The sequence below is a fragment of the Thalassophryne amazonica genome, chromosome 8 (genome assembly GCF_902500255.1).
Source record: "Thalassophryne amazonica chromosome 8, fThaAma1.1, whole genome shotgun sequence".
Taxonomy (NCBI): domain Eukaryota; kingdom Metazoa; phylum Chordata; class Actinopteri; order Batrachoidiformes; family Batrachoididae; genus Thalassophryne; species Thalassophryne amazonica.
This window is the reverse complement of record NC_047110.1, coordinates 11,184,745-11,206,381: the sequence shown is the minus strand read 5'-3', so window position 1 is coordinate 11,206,381 and position 21,637 is coordinate 11,184,745. Positions and strand designations below refer to the sequence as shown.

Below are 21,637 nucleotides of genomic sequence, written 5' to 3'. Positions count from 1 at the left end.
ACTGCGCTGCGGTGGTTTGAATCATATTTATCTAATAGATTACAATTTGTTCATGTAAAGTCTTCTTCACAGACTAAGGTTAATTATGGAGTTCCACAAGGTTCTGTGCCTAGGACCAATTTTATTCACTTTATATACATGCTTCCCTTAGGCAGTATTATTAGAACGCATTGCTTAAATTTTCATTGGTTACACAGATGATACCCCAGCTTTATCTATCCATGAAGCCAGAGGACACACACCAATTAGTTAAACTGCAGGAATGTCTTACAGACATAAAGACATGGATGACTCTAATTTCCTGTTTTAAATTCAGATAAAACGGAAGTTATTGTACTTGGCCCCACAAATCTTAGAAACATGGGTGTCTAACAAGATCCTTACTCTGGATGGCATTACCCTGACCTCTAGTAATACTGTGAGAATCTTGGAGTCATTTTTGATCAGGATATGTCCTTCAATGCGCATATTAAGCAAATATGTAGGACTGCTTTTTTGCATTTGCGCAATATCTCTAAATTAGAAAGGTCTTGTCTCAGAGTGATGCTGAAAAACTAATTCATGCATTATTTCCTCTAGGTTGGACTATTGTAATTCATTTTTATCAGGTTGTCCTAAAAGTTCCCTGAAAAGCCTTCAGTTAATTCAAAATGAAGCAGCTAGAGTACTGGTGGGGACTAGAAGGAGAGAGCATATTTCACCCATATTGGCTTCTCCATTGGCTTCCTATTAATTCTAGAATAGAATTTTTCAAAACCTGTGAGGCACATCGAAGTGGACATGGTTCGAAAAATTCAGGTGGTTTTCGGTGAAAATTTTAACGGCTGATGAGAGATTTTGAAGTGATTCTGTCGCTTTAAGGACTTCCCACGGAGCGGGACGTCGCGCAGCGCTCCCAGGCACTGTTCTCAGCCTGTTTCAAGCTGAAAACCTCCACATTTAAGCCTCTGTTGACCCGGGACGTCGTAAGAGAACAGAGAAGTTTCAGAAGAAGTCAGTTTCAGCATTTTATCCGGATATTCCACTGTTAAAAGAGATTTTTTTAATGAAAGACGTGCGTGCGGATTCGCACGTCGGCTTGCAGCCGGCGCGGCACAACAGGAAAAACACCTCCTGTTAGGAAGCCTTAAGGACAAGTTGGAACATGCCCGACTGTTTAAACAATTTCTCAGATACTCACTCCACTGAAAGCCATCAAAAGCCGCCTGGATTTTACACATGGTATCAACACGGAGGGGTTTTTCTGGGGCGGCACATCGCGGCGGCTGCAAGCCGACGTGCGAATCCGCCCGCACGTTCTTTCATTAAAAAAATCTCCTTTAACAGTGGAGTATCCGGATAAACTGCTTGAAACCGGACTTCTTCTGAAACTTCTCTGTTCTCTCACGACGTCCCGGGTCAACAGAGGCTTAAATGTGGAGGTTTTCAGCTTGAAACAGGCTGAAGACGGCGCCTGGGAGCGCTGCGCGACGTCCCGCTCCGTGGGAAGTCCTTAAAGTGACAGAATCACTTCAAAATCTCTCATCATCCATTAAATTTTCAACGAAAACCAGCTGAATTTTTTTGAACCGTGTCCACTTCGATGTGCCTCACACAGTTTTGAAAAATTTTGACCAAACAAAGCGCCAGTCTCTCAACAACTTCTCAGACAAAGGATTCCGACAAGGGGGCAGGACCAGTCCTTCCCAAGGCGTGCTCACAGGCGAATGACGTCACCGACACGCGTGGAAAAAACTCACGCATACGCACGAGGGTTCAAGCATGTCTGACGTAAAAAACATATGAATGAAATCCATATAGTTTTTGAAAAAACTAAAAGGACCTATACTTTATGGACAGACCTTGTATAACGCATGTAGTGAGGAAACTGATCCGACACATTGAGATTATCACGGCAGTATTACGGGTGTATTATGAATGCATCGTGCACATGTTGCGCGTGCACGGCATCTGCATTGCGGTCATAAATAAGTCGGGCCTTTCGGCATCACTATTCACACCAACAATACAGCCTCTGGAGCAAGTGCTGGACTTGGACAAGTTGATCACAGAGTTTAATGTGCATGTTGTCATGCGAGGGTTAACTGTTCATGAGTTTGGGGAGCGGAGGGCGGAAGCCGCTCAGGGTGTGAGACGGTTGTTTTTTTGTTGTTTTTTTTGTTTGTTTTTTGAGAGTGTCACAGAAACAGACTTCAGTGTAAGTTGTGGCTAAACAGCAACTCTTCCTTTTGTTGGTGTTAAATAAAAGTCCTGGAGGAGACCTGATTGCGCAGCTACGTCTTTGTGGATTCACAGAGCCGGACAGTACTGACTGGCAGGTATGTCACTTTATGCCACATATAGTACTTTGGGTTTACGTGACGTGTTTGTTATGCATTCACAGATTGTCCGCAAATCAGATTCCCCGGTTCTGACCTCTGGCCTGACATAGACTGCTGAACCCTGACTGCCAAACAAAGTGAATTACTCTAAATTATAAGTTTGACTGCAGTGAAGAGGATTATTGTTGACTAGCGTGGAGATCCACGGGTTCTAGATTGGGCAGTGTTTTTAAAATAGGTAGATGGCATTTTTCAAGGGTGGTAATAAATGGTGCAAGTTTCTATATAATGATTTTAACTGAAAGTGAAGGAAATGAAAATGAAAGTTTTGTGAATAACTGTATTTATTATTTGGCACATTGAATTGATGTCATGTTTTTCAACTGGCAAGGTTGAGATATTTCCTTTGTTCAGAGCTTGTCAGGCTACCAGGGACCGATTAACGGTGATATCAATGTCCATTGTTCACTGTTTTTATCTAATATCCCTAACTTCCCCCAAAATATTAGTCCTATCAACTTTACGTTTTTGCAGTATTCATCCTTTACATACATAAGCATACCAAACAACAAATGTCAGCTCTCCCCAGTTTTCTCCATGATCAAAGTTACACACACTCATGCATGCACACTTATACGTACACAGAAGCCACTTTGCTTTTAAAATATAGATTGTGAAACTGCTGACCAGCCTGCACATTGGTGAAGAGGAGTAATTCTGCTTGGTTTCCACCCTGTTTATGTTGTCTGTAAGTATCTCAAACTATCTCACCAGTCTTCTTGAAAGCGTAGTCCAGACATCAGTCTGCGCCTTTCCCCAATTGCTGCCTGCACACTTCCACAGTCCTTCTGAATCTGTGAATAAATCATTTTACCTGCTTCCCTTGTGTTGTGTGCACTACCTTGGGGTTTTCTCTGTATAACCATAACAAAAGGTTATATGTTGACCTTAGGACTTACAGATAAAGTTGACCAGATGACCACTATGCCCTACTGCATCTGTGGTGAGTTAAAATTTTAGACAGGTAAGACGGGGCAAGGACAGGGCAATGGATCTAAAAACAAATATCAAAATCTTAAAATTGATTCTAAAATGAATGGAAGACAGTGAAGTCAGTAAAGTGCAGGGTTAATATGCTCACATCTAAAAGTGTTGATGAAAAGATGAGCAGAAACATTTTGCACAAGGTAAAAATTCACAGCACTACACTTTTTCCACATTTTTGTTATGTTACAGCCTAATTAATTTTTCCCCTCAAAATTCTACTCACAACACCCCATAATGACAACATGAAAATGTCTTTTTTATTATTATTATTTTTGCAAATTTATTAAAAATGAGCAATCCAAGATTTCTGAAGTCCACCAATCCAGATCTGCATCACCTCCAAAATTCAGTGGACTCTTCCATGCCCTAATAGCTCTCTGTGGTGTAACTTTGGTGAGAATCCATAAAGTAGTTTTGTCTTAATCCTTCAAAGCCTATATAAAGTGAAATCTTGATCCAGAATCCGGATCCAGATCCAGATAACCTCCAAAATTCAGTGGGCACGTCCATGCCCTAATATCTAACTGCGGTGCAAATTTGATGAGAATCAAAGTAGTTTTGACGTAATCCTTCAAAGTCTATATAAAGTAAAATCTTGATCCAGAATCTGGATTCAGATCACATCCAAAATTCAGTGGAGTCATCAATGTCCTAATATCTATCTGCGGTGCAAATTTGTTGACTAAGGATTTGGAGTTCCAAGATGGTGCCTGTGGTGGCATGCCGTCAGCCATCTCTATCTCGTTCGCTGGATTTTTTTTGGTGTTTGCAGTCATCATTTTGCTTTGTGTCTTTTGCCTGGATGTCTCAGCTTTGGTCATTTATAACCACCAGACTCTTATGGACATTAGTGCTCTTTGTCAGCCGCTGCTGTCATCTGGGTCCAGAAAGACTCAACCTGATCTGCCACCTGTGCTTGCAGCAGTCCCGGTGCACCTGCTCCGTTTCTTGTGCTCCTTTCCGGAGAAGGCACGTGACAAGGTGCGGAAATCAGAGCGGTGTGTCAGTGAAATTTAAGGCCTACCCGGCAGCCTTCGTTGTAGTGTCTGATCCTCGCCTCCTCTGGGATGGACAATATTTTGGGGCATGGGGGCACTCACTGCGCAAGAGGGGCTGCTGCATTCATCCTGTTTTCCCTGGACCATCGTCTCCGATGGACCGGACTGGCTCGCCCAACCTGTGCCCATCTTTCATGGAGCTTTCTGTTGCTTCCTCTTGCCAGGCTGTGAAGTTTCTACATTGGTGCTGTCAGCTGCGGGCCCGCAGATGAGCCAGTTTACTTGAGCTCCTTCGGCCGCTGAATGTGCCTGCATCACTGGCTGCTGAGGAGCTGAATCTGCGCATGGCTTCACCAGAATCTGCTGATCCCACCGAGATCCTTAGTTTGGGTCTCAATAACATCAGATCATTGTCTCTGAACTCATTGCTGGTGAATGATTTAATTATGGTCCATCATCTAGATATGCTTGGGTTATGTAAAACCTGCCTGGCTTAAATCCACAGCTGTCCTTTCTCTGAATGAGGCCTGCCCACCGGCGTACACCTTTAGTCACGTTTCTCGTGATGTGAGGAAGGCAGGGGTGTTGCTTTTACAGTAATTATAAAACCGGGTTTACCTTATTAACTGTTGGGGGTCATAATATAATTCATTTGAGCATCTGATCTCATGATGCTAAGTATTGTCAGGGTTATAAAATGGAAATCAGTTATGTTATATTGTCACTGTAAATAGGCCTTCTGGCCCATATTCTGATTTCTTAGATGAATTTGGTGCGTTCATCTCTAGTCTGTCAACTAGTGCAGATAATCTTAGATCTTATAAATCTTATAGATAGATCTTGATTTTTGGTGACGTTAACATTCATATAAATAAGCCTTCTGATGCCCTCTGTAAATCATTTAAGGAAATTGTGAATGCATTGGGATTCCAGCAATACATTCAGGATTCAACGCATATTAGTGGAAATACCCTGGATTTGGTTCTCGCACGTGGCTTCACTGTCATGAATATCGATATCTTGCCTCTTGCATCAATGGTCTCTGACCACTCGCTTATTAGGTTTACATTTACGCTGCCGCGTTTAGTGGAGCAAACAACTTTGTCAATTATCGCAGCGACCTATTAAATGTTGTGGGCTGGGGTGTTTGGCTGGCTTGGTTTTTGTTTTCTGTTTTCTCCCACCAGGTGGTATGCATCAGGACTGAGTGGCTGAGCATTAGGACCTCACCTGAACACCTGAGGCTTGTTTTCACGTGCAGGTCATCAGGACTCACAGCTGTGGTGTATTTTGTCTTGATCAGAGATTGCTGCATTTAAACTTGAATGCACAGTGTGTGATTGCCAGAGACTCGACCTTGTGAGCAGACGTGTGAGATCGACGTCAGGAGAACAATCTCACCATCACGGATGCAGAGACCGCTCCAGGTTTGACGCCACAGTCTGTGAAGGAGGATTGGGTGAGGTCTCACGCTCTTCAGCACACTTCCTGAGGTAATTTGGTTTTGGTGACTTTTATGAAGTAATGACAGTGGATTTGGTGTCCCTCACATTTTGTGTTAGTGAGCTGTCACGTTATGCTAATTGTCTAATCAGCTTCTGCTGCAGTGGAGATTTGAACTGAGTTGTTCCGTGCCTGCAGGGTGAGAAGCTGATGTATAGATTTAAGCCAGGAAGTGTTTGCTGATTGCGTTGCACCTTTGAGTTGTGTCTCTCTGTGTGGAGTTGGACTCACCTCCATGTTTTCTTTCTTCACAGACTTGGTTTGTCGCAGCCACCTGGGGGGTGTCGGCGGGGTCCCTGGGTCCGAACTGCTGTGGCTCCGGACCGTTTGCGCTGTTGAGAGCGCGCTGTTTCCACCTCACCAGACCGCGGACTTTTTAGTTGTTTAGCACTTCACCCACTGTTATGTTTATTAAATTCTGTTATCTTTTGAACTGTGCTCTGCTTATTTCGTGCTGTGTCGGTGCTCCGACCGTGTCCAACACATAACAGTAGTCTCTGGCCATTTAACAATGGACCAGCGGAAGCAGAGACTGTATTCTTGCCGGGAAGGCTGCAGCAGATGTTGGAGTTGATCCGGGATCAGTTGCGGGTGCTCTCCGCCCGGGTTGTGCGCGTTGGTGCGCGCATGGTGGAGTTTACAGCTTGGGTCGCGTCGCACCCCGCTGTTACGGCTGTAGCCCCGTCTCCTCCCGTGCAGCTGGCTCCGACGCCTGGTTGTAGCAGCCCCGGTGGTATTTAGTTTGCACTTTAAGCTGTTTGGTATAACCTGCTGTCGTTTACAGCAGTCTGTATTGGTTTTTACTCTGTTACCACAGGGATTTTCTTATTTGGCACTTTGGCTCCCTCTGTTGGTGACAGAGTCACATTACCATTTAGCTTCAAAGGATGGAAAATACGTTTTTCCATTCTTTGCACTTGACGATGTAGGCCAATGTTAGTTTTTTTTATTGGTCTATTATCTGTTTCTTGTTTTAGTATGTGGTGTTTTTATCAGGTGTTAATTTGTTGTTTTTGTGGATTATAGCACTGTCAGTGGTCTGGAGTTGAAATACAGGCTGTCTGGAGCATGGCATGGACCCAGGTGACTTTATGTTTGTCTGTGGTCTTTTTTATTTCTTTTGGTTTCACCTCCCAGGTTTGATGGGTCGGGTCCTCCTGGGGGGTGATGGGGGGGGTAATTGGGTGTTTTTCTTTTTTCTTTTTTTTTTTTTGTTTTTGTTGTTCCCTCTTTCTCCTCTGGCTCCAGCCGTGTGAGCCTACGTTGTCAGTGTTGCTGGAGTGGTGCAGTTGGTTGTGCTGGGGCGTTTCCCAGATAACCTCTGCATCCGGGAGGGGGGGGGGGGTTCGGGGTGTTGTTTTTTTGTTGATTCCCTGTTCCACCTCCGGCTTCAGCGCGCCTTTGAGCCGTATGCCATCGGCGTAGCTGAGGTTTGGGGCAGTGGAATATGCCAGCAGCTGGTGGCTGGTGTTTAAAAGTCGGAGGGGTGGCGCCGTCTTGTGCCGTATGCCATTACCGCTTTTCCACTCCTCCCGGTTGACTTTTGGGGTATAGTCGTGGTGGTGGACACTGGACGTACTTCCAGTTTCCACTGCGCTGAGGGGGTGGGGTTGGGGTTGTGTTTGTGTTTTGTTTTGTTTTTTCCGCCGTCAGGTGTGACTGTGGTGTCCTCTGGGGGGGAAAGGACTGTGGGTCCATCTAGCCGTAGACGGCCGGGGCTGGGTCTGTTAGTCATGGGGGGGGGGGCGCCTCCGGGGGTTTGATGGAACGGTCCTCTGGGAGTCCCCGTGGGTGACTTTGGATCCAGAGGGACCTCGGCTGTGGTTATTACTCCTGGAGCTGGCGGGATGTCCTCTGGGGGGTGTTGGTCCCTACATGTCGTCCGGGGGGGGAGTGTATGAGTTTTGTTTTTTTTTTTGCAAGCTTAAGTTTGGGTTGTGTTTTTTCTTTTCTCCTCTTCCCGGGGTTTGATGGGACAGTCCTCTGGGGAGGGGGGGTTGGTATGGTTGTTTGTGTTTGTCTTTTTTTTTTTTCTTTTTTTTTGTCTTATGACTAAGCAGACTTTAACACACAGTCGGAAGAAGGCTGAGTGCACAGGTTCAAGAACTCCTGGCCAAAATTATGCAAAGTGAACAACTAAAGTAAGAGTCGACAGGAATGAACGCAAAGATGCAGTCAGAGGTGGAGACTCTAACAGGTTTGCTAAATGAAACAAAGAGCAAGACCATTAAAGTCAACAAAGGATATCTCTGCACTGGAGTGTCAGCTGCAGAGCAGTCTACTGCAGACAGGCTCAGGGTGAGAAAGGATGAGCTCCAGGATGAGAGTGATAGTCTCGGCACAAGTTCCCTGTTGACAGAGAAGAGGCGGCTGGAAGCGTGCATTATCCAGCTGAAGGAAGAACTAGAGAAGCTCAACATTGAGATGATCAATGACTGCATGAAGAAATTAACATTGCAGGTTGAGCAGCTGATGATGGAGCTGTTGTCAGAGCACAGTAATGCACAGCTCCTGGAGACGGGCCTTTCCCAGCTGGATCGTCAGCACAAGGAGCTGAAACTGAAGCTGCAGGAGGTGTTTTTTGTTCCCAGCCAACATTCCAGCCATGGTCCCTGGAGGGGGCTTTGTTTTTTCTGGCCCAGGTCAGTGTGGTCGCCGGGAGGCTTCCCGTGAGGGTGGGGTACTGTTGTGGGCTGGGGTGTTTGGCTGGCTTGGTTTTTGTTTTCTGTTTCTCCCACCAGGTGGTATGCATTCAGGACTGAGTGGCTGAGCATTAGGACCTCACCCTGAACACCTGAGGCTTGTTTTCACGTGCAGGTCATCAGGACTCACAGCTGTGGTGTATTTTGTCTTGATCAGAGATTGCTGCATTTAAACCTTGAATGCACAGTGTGTGATTGCCAGAGACTCGACCTTGTGAGCAGACGTGTGAGATCGACGTCAGGAGAACAATCTCACCATCACGGATGCAGAGACCGCTCCAGGTTTGACGCCACAGTCTGTGAAGGAGGATTGGGTGAGGTCTCATGCTCTTCAGCACACTTCCTGAGGTAATTTGGTTTTGGTGACTTTTATGAAGTAATGACAGTGGATTTGGTGTCCCTCACACCTTGTGTTAGTGAGCTGTCACGTTATGCTAATTGTCTAATCAGCTTCTGCTGCAGTGGAGATTTGAACTGAGTTATTCCGTGCCTGCAGGGTGAGAAGCTGATGTATAGATTTAAGCCAGGAAGTGTTTGCTGATTGCGTTGCACCTTTGAGTTGTGTCTCTCTGTGTGGAGTTGGACTCACCTCCATGTTTTCTTTCTTCACAGACTTGGTTTGTCGCGGCCACCTGGGGGGTGTCGGCGGGGTCCCTGGGTCCGAACTGCTGTGGCTCCGGACCGTTTGCGCTGTTGAGAGCGCGCTGTGTTTCCACCTCACCAGACCGCGGACGTTTTAGTTGTTTAGCACTTCACCCACTGTTATGTTTATTAAATTCTGTTATCTTTTGAACCGTGCTCTGCTTATTTCGTGCTGGGTCCTTTCAAACGCTGGGTCGGTGCTCCGACCGCGTCCGACACATAACATTAAACCTTCAACTATGACTGAACTTGAAGCTAGACTGCCTGAAATTTTAACTTCAAGTTTGGTGAATGTTCAGTCAGTGGACAGTCTTGTGGATAGCTTGAATTCAGCGCTAAAAACCACACTGGATAAGGTTGCGCCTCCTCTATTAAGGCCATGCCTTCACAGTCACATTGGTTTTAGCGGTTACTTGCGTGATTTTAGGCAGAAGGCTAGAGGTTTGGAACGGAAATGGCGTAGTTCCAAAGTAGAGGTGTTCCACCTTGCATGGCATGATGCTATTTTAGATTATAAGCAGGACTTCCTGGATTATTTCGAGAAGAAAATAGAAGATATTAGGTTGAGCATATCTCAGCATACCATGGTCCATTCACTGCATCCAGTTATTGCAGTGGGGGCTACCAGTGAGGTGTTACCTAGATTTATGGAATTTAAATATTTTTTCACTAGGTGTGCTGATGAAACTTGTGATGTCTACAACTTGTTTATTTGATCCCATACAAACAAAACTGTTCAAGGATCTATGGCCCATTCTTAGGCCGACTGTGCTGGAAATTGTTAACCTTTCACAAACTTTTGGAGCTGTTCCAAAATGTTTTACATCTGCAGTGGTTAAACCATTATTTAAGCAATCCAATCTTGACCCTGGTGTATTGAAAAATTATAGGCTGATATCAAATCTATCATTCTCCTCTAAAATTCTGGAAAAGGTGGTTTCAGTAAGGTGGACCACCTTACTGAGAATGATGTTTTTGAGCCACTGCATTCTGCTTTTAGAAAATATCACTCCACAGAGACAGTGCTTTTTAAAGTAGTGAATGATCTTCTGTGAGCAACAGATTCGGATACCACTACAGTCTTGGTGCTGTTGGATCTCAGTGCTGCGTTTGATACCTTTGATCATCATATTTTATTTGATAGGTTGGAGAATCATTTCGGGATCACTGAAACTGCCCTTGCGTGGTTGACGTCATACCTGTCCAGTCGTTCTCACTGTGTTTTGTGCAATGACACTACTTCTGATCTTAGGGGCATGAAGTTTGGGGTTCCGCAGGGATCTGTTTTAGGCCCCCTGCTTTTTTCCCTTTATGTAGCACCCCTTGGGAATATGAGGGAATACTCGTATATTGCAGTGTTTTGGGATTGCCTTTCATTGCTATGCTGATGATACTCAGTTGTACATGCCAATAACTGCTGGTAATCTTGTCCACATAAAATCTTAGAAGACTGCCTTGCAGCAGTGAGAAGTTGGATGTCTAGTAACTTTATACTTTTAACCTCTGATAAGACTGAATTGATGGTTCTTTGTCCAGCAAGACATTGGTATCAATTTGATCAGCTAGTGCTTAGCTTGGGTTCATGTGTTATACATCATACAGACAAAGTGAGGAATCTTGGGGTAATTTTTGATCTCTCCCAGATTGGACTATTGCAATGCTCTGTTTTCTGGTTTACCTCAGTCCAGCATCAGGGGTCTTCAACTGGTTCAAAATGCTGCTGCCAGACTTCTGACACGAAGCAGAAGGCTTGACCATATTACACCAGTTTTGCCATCCCTTCATTAGCTTCCAGTCTCTCTGAGATCGGACTTTAAGGTGTTGTTACTGGCCTATAAACTTGTTCACAGACTGGCACCTCCCTACCTGGCCGACCTGGTTGAGCCCTATGTACCGGCTCGGGCCCTGTGTTCGCAGGGTGCAGGTCTGCTGTGTGTCCCCAGGGTGAATAAAAAGTTGGCGGGTTACAGAGCATTTTCTTACCGTGCCCCAGCTCTGTGGAATGATCTGCCCGCACAGATCTGTCAATCAGACTCTGTGGAGACTTTCCCTGTTTTATCACTAGTATTTTATGTTACTGCATGTCTTCTTTTATTCTTTTTATTTATTTATGTTTTTATTCTTTTATTGTGTTTTTAATCTTCTAATTCAACTTGTTCTGCTTTTTAAATGATGTTCTGTGAAGCACCTTGAGGCGACCTCGTCACAATTTGGCGTTATATAAATTAATATATTTAATTTGATTTGACAATTTGTGAAATAATTTTGATGTAATCCTTCAAAGCGTATATAAAGTGAAATCTTAATCCAGAATCTGGATCACCTTCAAAATCTGTGCAGTAGTTTTGACATAATCCTGCTAAAGCCTCCATCACATACAGCAAGAATGTGGAGGAACCATGCCAGATACGGCAAATATTGCCATAATCCGACACAGTTGGGAGGAAAAGAGGCATGGTTAGCCATGTCAGAACGCATGCGGACTGCCTCGTGCACACCTGCAGGATGCAGCCCAAACATATTTCAGACAACAGTCAGATGACACAGACTGCTGTCAGACGGCACCAACATTGGAGCTGTCACTCATCCACTCACTCACTCACCCACGCAATCAAATCTCTGCTTGTCCTCACATTCCAAGCGCTATACTGACCTCTCCTCAGTGTGTATCTCACATGATGGAGGGCGCGCGGTGATCCAGACAGCATGCGAATGTGTGGCCAGATGAAGTGTCCACTCAGCTGCATGTGTGTTCACAATGGCTGAATGAGCTGCTGCGCATGTGCAATGCCTGCGTGTGTAGAACAGGTGATCAAAGCAGTGTGCGAGTGTGTGGCCGAAATGTTCACTCAGCTGCATGTATGTGTGTTCATAAAGGAGCTGTCCAGTCAGAGAGCGCAAAAAAAGGCTGGCAGCTGTCAGTGATCACATGCTGTTGTACAGTCCGGTAAAAAATCCCTTTATGTGTTTGATCAGCAGTGGTGGGCACAGCTAAACAAAAAGTTAGCTTCGATAACCATTAATCAGATAACTGAAAAGTTATTTTTTATGACAATACACTGCTAAAAAATGTATCTTTATTACAGATAACCGATAACTTTTAGTATTGATTTGGACGCGGCCACATCAAATTACACTGTCAGCTTCTGATAAACCAGTTTTTACTTTAAGTGCCGCAGGGGCTTATCACAAACACACAAGAACGCATGAAAAATGAATGAATTAAAAAAATAGGATCTCAAACACTGTCATCACCTTTCAAAAGCAGTAAAAGCTTCTGCTTTATTCACACACTTTGAACCCTGTGGCTTAAACAACCGATATACGTCCATTAATGCACTGATTGACAGAGTAAAACACACGGAGTAAATATAAATTCTTACCTGTTAGTTTCAGTGGGATTCATCTGAAAAAATAATTGTCCTGAGATTATCCAAAACGCTCTAATCAGTGAAGAAACGTCCCAGTCTGTACACAGATGCACCGTGAGAGCTCCTCTCTCCCACCGAGTCTTGGTGATACCATCAGCCACAAAGAAATAAAATAAATAATGTTAAAATTAGTTTTGTTTTGGAGTCAAGCAGACAATAGCACTCCTTCTTCTTCTTCCTCTTCTTCTTTCAGATCCAATGGCAGACAGCACCATCTTAAGGTGCTTTTACCACTACCTACCGGGCTGGTGAGTGATCGCTGAGATTTTACAAAACCTTAACTCCTGGCAGCCATAGTCATTTGTTGAGATGCAATGTAGTAATCCAGTATCCTTTAGATATTTAAATAATTCTTTTTGCACGATGTGTGATGGGTTTGGCTGCAGATTTGCAAGGGACAGCACTGTAACATCCTAAATGAACCTGAACTACACTACCCACAATGCTCCCAGTGTCAACCAGCCAGTCATGTTTTGTGGTAAGCCAGTCTGCCATAAATAAACACACAACAGATGGACTAAAATGTTTGATTTTAGGGTTTACAAATGTTTTTGACTATTAAACTTTGCTCACCTTACCAGCAAAAAAAAAATGTTATCCGACAGAAAGTTATCGAAACTAAATTTATCGGAAGATACTTGGTCCAATGATGGTTTTAAGTAACAAAGTTTTATTCAGCACACAAAATATTCAAATAGAAAAAAATGAACAATTCCACAAACACATAAACAAAACTAGTGAGTCCGAAAGGGTGTGGGCTGAAGCAAAGCTTATTAGCACCCACCCCTGCTAGTACAAGTCCATCAATTCTAATCAGTCATATTTACATAAATACAAATTCACTACTACATGTCGACACACAGACATACACATCAATATACTATTCACTTATAATTATATTTATATAGTACCAGATCACAAGAAAGTCAAATCAAGGCACTTTACGCAAGTAAGGACTAACCTTACCAACCAACCCCAGAACAAGCACTAGGCAACTGTGGTGAGGAAAAACTCCCTGTAAGGAAGAAACCTCAAGCAGACCAGGCTCTTGGGGGTGACCCTCTGCTTGGGCTGTGCCATATATACCTATAAAACATACATATATACTTTACATACATAAATATATACATATATATATATATACATACATATACACGGTCACTTATATACATATATACATATACACCTACCCATATATCTACATACGCATATACATACCCACACATTCAAATATACAATAAATCCCACTTATAAATTGAACATTCCCTATAAATCAAATTATATTTGCTTCTAATCGACCAAATCTATGAATTTTAATAAATTTAAAGACACAAATAGAGAATGAGTTGGTTCACAATAATGTTTACTGCAGATGATTCGTATGGCTCGTTTTTGCAAAAGGAATATTGGATTGGTGTTTGATTTGTAAGTGTTTCCCCATGACTCAACACAATATGTCATATATGGTATCATCAGAGAATGATATAAAGTAAGTAACCCTTCTTGTGGCAATACATCTTTGGCTTTATACAAAATGGCTATAGTTTTTGACAATTTTGATTTCACATAATTTATATGTGGTTTCCAGCTAAGTTTATTATCAGTTATAACACCTAAAAATTTATTCTCTCTTACTAACTCAATTTCCTTATGTTTTTAGTTAAATTTTTACATTTGGGTACCTGTTTATTTCCAAATATAATACATTTGGTTTTCCCAAGGTTGAGTGACAACTTATTAGCGTCAAACCAAACCTTACATTTTTCCAGTTCTTTCTCCACTATGTCCAGAAGCTGTTCAAGATTTTCACCGCTACAGAACACAGTTGTATCATCCGCAAAAAGGACACATCTCAGTGAACTCGACACCCAACTTATATCATTTATATAGATTATAAACAACAAAGGACCCAGCACTGAGCCCTGCAGCACCCCACATGTGACTTCCCTGAGTTCAGAATTTGTATTATTGAATTGAACATACTGAAATCTGCCAGGTAAATAACTAGTTATCCATTCATATGCCAGACCTCTGATTCCATATTTCTGCAGTTTAGTTAATAGTATTCCATGGTTAATTGTGTCAAATGCTTTCTGTAAATCAAAAAAAAAAAACACCTACTGTATATTGTTTATTGTCAATTGCAGTTGCTATACTTTCCACAAAGTCCATCAAAGCCTGTGATGTAGTTTGAGACCTTCTGAATCCATATTGTTCTTCACAAATGATGTTATGCTTCAGTAAATAATCATTTAATCTTTTAGCAAATATTTTTTCCAAAATTTTGGAAAATTGTGGCAGGAGTGATATAGGTCTATAATTAGAAAATGTGTGTTTGTCACCAGTTTTAAACAGAGGAATTACTTTGGCTATTTTCATTTAAGAAGGAAATTTACCAGTACTTAGTGACATATTGCAAATGTAATTGAACAGTTTTACTATACAATCAATAACTTTTTTTAATAACTTTTTTAATAATAATAATTAAAATCAGTCGATTTCTTACTTTTTGAACCATGAACCAGATCAAGTATTTCCCTTTCGTGAGTACCACCAATGAACATTGAAACAGATTTGTTAAATGCTGAATTATTTACCCAGAGGTTATTAGTTGATGAGTCAATTTTACTGACAAGATTTTTACCCACATTAACGAAGTATTCATTAAAGTGTTCAGCAATAGACTCGTCGTTATCAATCGTGATGTAGTTGTTACTCTGAAAAAATGAAGGATAATCTCTAGTTACTCTATTCTTTTTTACTATTTCATTTAATATGTTCCATGTGTTTTTGATGTTATTTCTATTTTTGACAAGTAACTCATTATAATATCTTTTTTACTGAGTCTCATGATATTGATTAACTTATTCTTATATGTTTTATACTTACTTTCAGCTTCCTTAGTTCGTAGTTTTATGAATTGTTTATATAGTAAGTTTTTTCTTTTTACATGCCCTCTGAAGTCCCTTAGTTATCCATGGTTTATTGCTATATCAATTTCTGTATATTTTGTCAACAAATGGACAGTGTTTATTATACAAACTGGAAAAAATGGAAATGAAAGCATCATATGACCTGTCAACATCATCAACAAAAACATCTGACCAATTCTGACTTGATAAATCCTCCCTTAAATTATCAATTGTTTCAGGTGTTACTTTTCTACTCATGAATTTGATATTGCTTCGATACATACAACAACCCTCCAATGCAAAGACTGAGAAAACTGGCAAGTGATCACTGATATCACTGACCAGTAGTCCCCCACTAAGATTACCGGATATAACGTTAGTTAAAATATTGTCAATGAGAGTTGTTGTATCCATAGTTATTCTGCTAGGATGAATGATGGTTGGAAACAGTCCTAAACAGTACAAGGTGTTTATAAATGAAGTGATTTGTGAATGAGTGTGAGGGTTTAAAAAATCTATATTGAAATCTCCACAGACAAATAAATGCTTATTTCTGTTGATTTTGTTGTACATTCCTAAGATAATGTCTTCAAAGGTGTCAATATTTGTCCCAGGAGCTCTGTAAATGCAACTAACAACTATGTTTTTGGAGTTTATAGATGTAATTTCTATGGTAACACATTCCATGATGTTGTCCACTGTAAATGACATGTTGTTAATGAGTTTACAGTTATAATCTGACCTTACATACAATGTAACGCCTCCGCCCCTTCTCGTCTGCCTATTAACCAGGAACAATTCATAACCATCAAGATATACCAGATCTTTATTATCCTCATTTAACCATGTTTCCGAAATTGCAATAACTGAAAAACTTTTTTGGATGTTTTCAAACAATCATTAATAGTGGACAGATTATGAGAAAGACTTCTGCTGTTGAAATGTATAATTGAAAAATCTTCATTGATTTTATAATTTTTGAATAGTTCTTCTGTAAAATATTTGCACTGTCTCACAATATTCTCACTGAAAAAGGTATCAGGATCATTTTCAGATTCGAAGGGGTGGTTAGCAGAATTATTATAATTCAATGTATCTAGACAGAGCTCCTGGGCAGTTTTAAAACTTATCTGAAAAGCTAATCTGCTAGTAAAAACATTAGCTTTGATAATTAGCTGCTATCAGATTAGCTGAACTGTGCCCACCACTGTTGATCAGTATATACTTGCTTTGCTAGATTTTATTTGTCTGGCTGGACTCCATAAGTGCTGTTGTACTGTGCTGTCAGTGCACCAACTTCCCACATGTTCACAACATTCAGATGCAGCCATTGGACTTTCTCTTTTCTCTTTTTTTTTATACTGTTTTTTGTTGTTATTGTCATTTTACTTGATACGCATCTTAACACAACTGTAATTGGATTATTGTTGTGGGATGGCACTTCACATGGGATTTATTTATACCAGAGGTGGATTATGTATTCGGCAACTGATCGATATTGCCAGCACACAGCGCAGCCGGGTGAAAGGGACTTCACCAGCTGTCTGTGCTGCGCTGTGGAACACAGGGTACCGGAGGTGAGTTATATGTTTATTTATGTTGTGATGGGCTGAGGAAACATTTCCACATCATACCTGCTACAGACTTAGGAGGTGAACATGTAATAACACATGCATTACAGTGGTGACATCCAGTTCAGCTGCGTTGCTGGGCGCTGCACTGAGCCTCTGACGCATGCACAGTGCCACATACATGTTATTACATATCAACATTTCCTTCACCCTCCCTGGCCGGGGTCCAGTGGAGGTGGACAAATGTGGCACAGCATGTAGGCAGGCTTCGCTGTGACCATTCAAACACAGAGCTCAATCAACCGCGATCAGATCTTTTCAGATGCTGTTTTGATGCCGTCAGAATGTGTATGGTCCTCAGATTGCACATGGACCGCCGTCGGATAGGTGTCTCATCTCGACGGCTCCCGGAGGGTTTTGAACATGTGCATCACACTCAGGGCTGGATTTTGACTAACTGTGTGGACTTCCACAGATGGCTGTCAATGTTTTGTAACTGAAATGTGACACTTTTTGGATGTGCGCCAATTAGTCGTGTCAACATTCTGCGAGATTCTGGCTATGTGTGATGGGGGTATAACAGACAGCCAAATAAATAAATAAATACATAAACGCTGATGACTTTATTACATCCTTGGTGGATGTAAAAAACTAAGGAATCCCATGAACATAAGTATTCACACCCTTTGCGCAATGTTTTGTCAATGCACATTTGGCAGCAATTACAGCCTCAAGTCTTTAATATAATGCCACAAGCTTGGTGCACCTAGCTTTGGGCAGTTTTGCACATTCCTCTTTGCAGCACGTCTCAAGCTCCATCAAGTTGGATGGGGAGCGTTAGTGCACAGCCATTTTCAAATCTCTCCATAGATGTTCAATCAGATTCAGGTCTGGTCTCTGGCTGGGCCACTCAGGGACATTCACAGAGTTGTCCTGAAGCCACTCCTTTGATATCTTGGATGTGTGCTTTGGGTCATTGTCCTGCTGAAAGATGAACTGTCACCCCAGTCTGAGGTCAAGAGTGCTCTGGAGCAGGTTTTCATCCAGAATGTCTCTTGCTGCATTAATCTTCCCTCAATCCTGACTAGTCTCCCAGTTCCTGCTGCTGAAAAATATCCCCACAGCATGATGCTGCCACCACCATGCTTCACTGTAGGGATGGTGGCTGGTTTCCTCCAAACATGACACCTGGCATTCATGCCAAACAATCCAATCTTTGTCTCATCAGACCAGAGAATTTTGTTTCTTGTTGTCTAAGGCTGAATCTCAATTCTACCCCTCGGCCCTTCCCTTCCCCTTACCCCTTACCCTCCATTTTGCATGGGCACGAGAGACAGAGGGGTATCCCAAGTCTCTTGAGGGCTACAAACCCCTTCAAATGGAGTGAATCTGGATGCACATGCCGTTTAGAGGGGTAGGAGGAGCTTACCGCTGTCTCCGAAGAAACAAACATGGCGCTGAAAGAGCCACACAAATGTACGAGGTCTGTGAGAAAAGTATCTGACCTTTTTATTTTTTTCAAAAACCATATGGATTTGAATCACGTGTGATTGCATCAGCCAAGCTTGAACCTTCGTGCGCATGCGTGAGTTTTTTCACGCCTGTCGGTTGCGTCATTCGCCTGTGAGCAGGCTTTGTATGAGCAGTGATCCACCCCTCTCGTCGGATTTTTATTTCGAATAAATGTCTGAATGATTTGGAGCTTTGCTGCATCAATTTTTTTCCAGAAACTGTGAGAGACCTCCAGGTGGACACCATTCGGAAAATTAATATGGCTTTCAGGGACGATTTTATGGGGATTATACAGATTAAGGAGTGTTACTGCCGCTTTAAGGACGGCTCACAACTGCTGAGGGCGCGGCGCGCTCCCAGCACCGATCGACATGCTCAGACCCCGCTGAAACAACCAGATCATTTCCAACGTGAAGGCTTTGTTGATCCGGGACCTCATCTGACTTTCACAAAAAGGCAGGAGACGTGGACATCAGCACTTTTTCGGCACATTCCACTGTTACAGGAGTTCTTTCATGGAAAGAAAAGCGGAGGGACGCGCCACAGAGCCGTTCATTACGCGGGACAAAACCACCTCAGTGTTGGTCTCACAGGACGGCTTTCAGGTGGATTTCAGATGGATTCCGGTTGCTTTTCAGTCGTGTGATTATCCGATTGTGATTGTGCATGAGCTGGACATGCCCCAACATGTCCTGGAAGGCTTCATCGTGGCGTTGCTTTGCGCCATGCGGCTCCACCACTGTCTTAATGTGCTGAAAAAGTGCTGAAGTCCCCGTCTTTTCACAATTCCTGTGCTAGTCAGACGACATACCGGATCAAGACAGCGTCCAGTTTAGAAATGAACGGCACATTCCACTGTTACAGGAGTTTTTGTAAGAAAGAGGAGCATTGCGGTGGAGTCGCATGGCGCAAACCAACGCCGTGATGAAGCCTTCCAGGACATGTTGGAGCATGTCCAGCTCATGCACAATCACAATCGGATAATCACACAACTGAAAAGCAACCAGAATCCAGCTGAAAGCCGTCCTGTGAGACCAACACCGAGGTGGTTTTGTCCCGCGTAATGAACGGCTCTGTGGCGCGTCCCTCCGCTTTTCTTTCCACGAAAAAAACTCCTGTAATAGTGGAATGTGCCGAAAAAGTGCTGATGTCCACGTCTCCTGCCTTTTTGTGAAAGTCAGACGAGGTCCCGGATCAACAAAGCCTTCACGTTGGAAATGATCTGGTTGTTTCAGCGGGGTCTGAGCATGTCGATCGGCGCTGGGAGTGCGCCGCGCTCTCAGCAGTTGTGGGCTGTCCTTAAAGCGGCAGTAACACTCCTTAATCTGCATAATCCCCATAAAATCATCCCTGAAAGCCATATTAATTTTCCGAACAGTGTCCACCTGGAGGTCTCTCACAGTTTCTGGAAAAAAATTGATGCAGCAAAGCTCCAAATTGTTCAGACATTTATTAGCAATAAAAATCCAACGAGAGGGGTGGACCAGTGCTCACACAAATCCTGCTCACAGGCGAATGACGCAACCGACAGGCGTGAAAAAACTCACGCATGCGCACGAAGGTTCAAGCTTGGCTGATGCAATCACACGTGATTCAAATCCATATGGTTTTTGAAAAAAATAAAAAGGTCCGATACTTTTCTCACAGACGTCGTAAGTGGCTTTCATTACAAAGTACGCTGTTTAGAAAGTCATAACTTGCCAACAAACTTTACAGGCAATTGGCTATGACAGCAACATGTATGCTGCTGGATGCATGCTGCGTATATTGTCGTTAAGTAAGTTGGAAAATATATACACACACATGTACAGTATATGTGTAACACATAACCTGTTGTGCTCATAGACGTCTATTATTTTTGTCAAGGAAATTTCTAAAGGAAATAGGGCTGGATGGAGTCGTCAACAGTTCCCAGGCCTCCAAAAAATGGGAAAATTTGAAAAAGAAATATAAGGTTAACAGAACTAGATGCAGCCCATAACATACATACAGGTGCTGGTCATATAATTAGAATATCATGAAAAAGTTGATTTATTTCAGTAATTCCATTGAAAAAGTGAAACTTGTATAATGTATACATTCATTTCATGCAGACTGATATATTTCAAGTGTTTATTTATTTTAATTTTAATGATTATAACTGACAGCTAATGAAAACCCAAATTCAGTATCTCAGAAAATAAGAATATTGTGAAAACAAAACCCATTCAAAAATGTGGGGGAGATTCGCAAAGAGTGGACTGCAGCTGGAGTCAGTGCTTCAAGAACCACCACGCACAGACGTATGCAAGACACGGGTTTCGGCTGTCGCATTCCTTGCGTCAAGCCACTCTTGAACAAGAGCCAGTGTCATAAGCGTCTTGCCTGGGCTAAAGACAAAAAAAAGGACTGCTACTGAGTGGTCAAAGTTACGTTCTCTGATGAAAGTAAATTTTGCATTTTCTTTGGAAATCAAGGTCCCCGAGTCTGGAGGAAGAGAGGAGAGGCACATGTCTGTGCGTGGTGCAGCACTAACATGCTAATGGACAACACATTTTTTGATGACCTATATATCTGTAAATGTCTATAACACACACCATACACTTTTACAAAGCAACGCTGCATTAAAGTCAGTATTAATGCAAAACGGAGTGATTCTCTAAGCAGTTGAAATGATGCTCATTGTGTAATCATGTTGATCAGCTGCGGTAACATTGTAGGTTGGCTCAAACTAGCGCCGTGAAAAGGCATATCAACACTGAATACATACCACAAATTCTCTGACATGACTGTGATGCATCGAATAAATCTGTCTCCTTCTATTTCTTCACATTGACACAGAAAGGCAAGAAAATAAAAAGAGCAAACAGGCTACTGCAACAAGCTGTGGTTCGGTTGCCATGTTGACAAACAGTGAAGATGGCACTTTAAGCGTCATGATGACATTAAACTCATGAGTCGGGCAGAGTTTTTTCCCTAAGGCAGATGGGTGTCTCAATTCATAGGGCTGACATACCCC

General features: G+C 42.5%; 2 long non-coding RNA genes across 2 annotated transcripts; one reads left to right on the top strand and one right to left on the bottom strand.

Moving 5' to 3' along the window:
* Positions 1 to 1,543: 1,543 nt before the first annotated feature.
* LOC117515023 lies at positions 1,544 to 20,933 on the bottom strand. Its single transcript, XR_004561998.1, has 3 exons — positions 20,838 to 20,933; positions 12,800 to 12,809; positions 1,544 to 1,553 (listed from the first exon to the last, which is right to left on the bottom strand). It is a non-coding gene; the product is annotated as an uncharacterized LOC117515023 (long non-coding RNA).
* On the top strand, positions 2,818 to 20,936 carry LOC117515024. Its single transcript, XR_004561999.1, has 4 exons — positions 2,818 to 2,829; positions 8,136 to 8,145; positions 18,010 to 18,015; positions 20,864 to 20,936. It is a non-coding gene; the product is annotated as an uncharacterized LOC117515024 (long non-coding RNA).
* The last annotated feature ends 701 nt before the right edge of the window (positions 20,937 to 21,637 follow it).